Genomic DNA, 3,238 nt, shown 5'->3' with positions numbered 1-3,238 from the left:
TTAGGCACATAAAAGTAGCTAAAAATAATGGCCTAATGTCTTTTTTATCAACAAATACATTACCACGACCGCCCTTTCTAAGAATAGAATGTTCAGTTGAATCGTGACTAGTGGGGAATTAAAGAAGCAGGGAAGAAGAAGGGAAACAATCAATTGGCTCGGAATATGATTCAAACATGAGAATTCAATCATTCAAATCAGAGTTCCAAGTCATAAAAGTTCGAGAATTGAAAGAAACAAGCTTCAACAATATCAAAAGATAAACAAAACAACGTTCAGTTGAAGCATTCGAGAGAAGAATACTGTCATGTACGAGGACACAACATGTTCTAAACATTTAATAGGCATTTACTTTACTTTTATGCTCAACACCCACCGCGTTCGTCACAACTCAACCTGCACATAGGGAAAACACATGCAGGGCTGAGTACTTGATGCCGAAAATATTTTCATAAAAATATTTATCATGCCACCATTCAGTGACATTGAGGTTTTTAACTTTGAAAAGGCCCGAGATACTATAATCATTTTCATCGTAAAAACATGGCTGCGCAACCCACCACCACCACCACCACCACCACCATCACCATCACCATCACCACCATCATCATCATCACCATCATCATCATCACCATCTATCAGATACCATATCTGAACTATACATGACAGAGGCCACATTCCAAGTGACTAGATTGTCCAACTCGAAAGATGGTGTACGATCTACCATTGGTGTACACTAGCCTGAATATGCTCACTCCACATCCAGACCCGAATTCGATTAATTATACAATCAAAAGCCACTCCAAATAGGTTCCATCTAAACACAAAACATATTTTTTTATAAAAAAATCAATAATGGATTAAGCAACATCAAATGAAGAAAATTTATTAGAATTTGATCAAATGAAGCCTTGTGCATAAATAAATAATTTTTCATGTATTTTAGAATTTATAAAAACTTTTGTATAACAATCAACCGAAAAATTTACAATACAATGTAATGCACGGTTTGTTTTGTTTTTCAATATTTCAATTATATTATCAATAAAAAAATAATAAATATCTTTCCATATAATTTTCAGTAGCATGTTAATTGAATCAAGATTTGAAGTGGGAGGCTGCAAGGATAAAATATGTTGCTCCTATAGGTAAGCCCTATATATCAATTTCTATATTTATTATTGCCTTCATTGCTTCTCCTCCGGTAGGTATTGATGATATTCGTGAGCCTGTTTCTGAATCTCTACTTAATGGAAACAATATTATTTAAGGTTCCATTGTTCCTACTTTTGAAGCTGTCGTGAGTAGGCCATGAAATAGTTTAGGTATGGGCTTCTTATCTAATCTATAGCTAGTAGTTGGGTGGTGGGATATTGGGCTTCATGAAGCCCAATACGTTTTAAAATAGCTAAGGCCATGAAATAATTTAGGTGTGGGCTTTTTATATCTAATCCAAAGCTAGTGGTTGCGCGGAGGGCTATGGTGCTTTGTGAAGCCCAATACGTTTTAAAATAGCTAAGTCCATTAAATAATTTAGAAATAATTTAGCTGTGAGTTGGGCGGTTGGCTATCTTCTCCCTTCACGTTCAAACACTCTTTTGCTAGCTTACAAACCGCTGATATTTGCTCTATATTTCTCAAACTCAAAATTATGTCATCAATAATTTTAAACAACAAATCATGCTTAAGCATGTAAAGAAAATAGTTGGATAAACTCTTCTCCTCTACTGGCCTATCAAAACTCAATGCTCTCCTGCTAGTAACACGTTCCAACATAACAACTCCAAAGCTATAAACATCACTCTTCTCTGTCAACTGGTTCGTATGCATGTACTCAAGATCAAGATATCCAAAAAGTCCCTTGCACCATTCTGGATAGCTGCGCGAGATTAACGGGAACAAACCTTGAAGCTCCAAAATCGGACACCTTTTCTGTGAAAGTATGGTCTAGAAGGATGATGTCCGGCTTGATATCCCTATGTATGATGGGAATAGAAGCTGGAGTGAAGATACCCCTGCAGTTTCAGTAACGATCTTAAGACATGTGTTCCGATCAAGAGCACACGGCTTAGCCTCATTATGCAAGTGTGACGAAAGGGTGCCATTGTTGATGAACTCGTAGAGTTGAAGGGGAACATTGGTCTCTAGGAAATAACCAAGCAACCTAATTACATTCATGTGGTTGATCTGAGACAGAATAACAACCTCATTGGTGAACTCCTCAATTTGTGTCAAGATCAACTCTTATAGACCTTTAGATTGCAATTGTTCCTGTGTTCGCTAGCACGCCTTTGTACACGGTGCCAAAGCCGCCTCGACCAATTATCATACTGTCGTGGAAGTTGTCTGTCGCCATCTGTAGCTCAGATGAGCTGAAAATGGTGATCATCTCCGGTGAAGCTTCTCTCGTAGCAAGTTTCTCTTGCAACATATGGTCTCCGTTTTGGAGAAAGTATTTCCGCTTCATCTTATTATGTGATTTTCTCTTGACATCCAAGTAGAGGAGGATGATGCCGAGTAGCAAACAAATTATCCCAGTGGCAACTCCTCTTTTAAATATTCTCAAAAATATTAAAACATGAATATAAGTTTTGTATGAACAAGAGGATTACCAATCAAGACATGAATAATCCTTGGGCGGCTTCTCATTGGGGCAATTGAATGTGTAATCAACCATAGTAATTCTTGAGCCAAGTCAATGGACGTTCGAGTCATGAATAATCAACTTGCAAACGGGGGATATTCTTCCATCCCTGTTACAAAAGAAGAGTATTTTAAACATAGTGTGAGTATTCATTATTGTGTCATTTTCTTTAGAATATCGAATGGGTCATCAAAATTGTACTAGTCCAAATGATTCTGCAAAAACCTTTAAAGATTCAACTTACTTTTATTCGGAATAAATGTAAATATGACAAATCTGCTAACTCATCAACGCAGTGTATTAAAAATGTCAACATGATGATATTAAAATGTCAACACATAATATCAACACAATATATTGAAATGTTAAAAAAATTTGTATTGACATTTTAATGTCATCGTGTTGACATTTTTAATACACTACGTTGATGAATTAGCAACTTAAGAAAGTTAGCAATTGATCACACCCCTATTTGTTGATACTCCCTCCGACCCTTAAATTTTGTCACATTTTTCCGTTTACGTCCGTCCCACAAAATTTGTCACATTTCATTTTTTTACCATTTTTGGTAGTGGACCTCATATTTTACTAACT

The 3,238-nt window shown here is 36.2% G+C and overlaps 1 pseudogene; it reads right to left on the bottom strand.

Moving 5' to 3' along the window:
• Positions 1 to 1,533: 1,533 nt before the first annotated feature.
• On the bottom strand, positions 1,534 to 2,467 carry LOC121749359 (annotated as a pseudogene).
• Positions 2,468 to 3,238: the final 771 nt, after the last annotated feature.

This window comes from Salvia splendens, chromosome 9, assembly GCF_004379255.2.
Source record: "Salvia splendens isolate huo1 chromosome 9, SspV2, whole genome shotgun sequence".
NCBI classification, from domain to species: domain Eukaryota; kingdom Viridiplantae; phylum Streptophyta; class Magnoliopsida; order Lamiales; family Lamiaceae; genus Salvia; species Salvia splendens.
The sequence above is the reverse complement of the archived record's forward strand: the minus strand, read 5'-3'. Positions and strand labels throughout refer to the sequence as shown.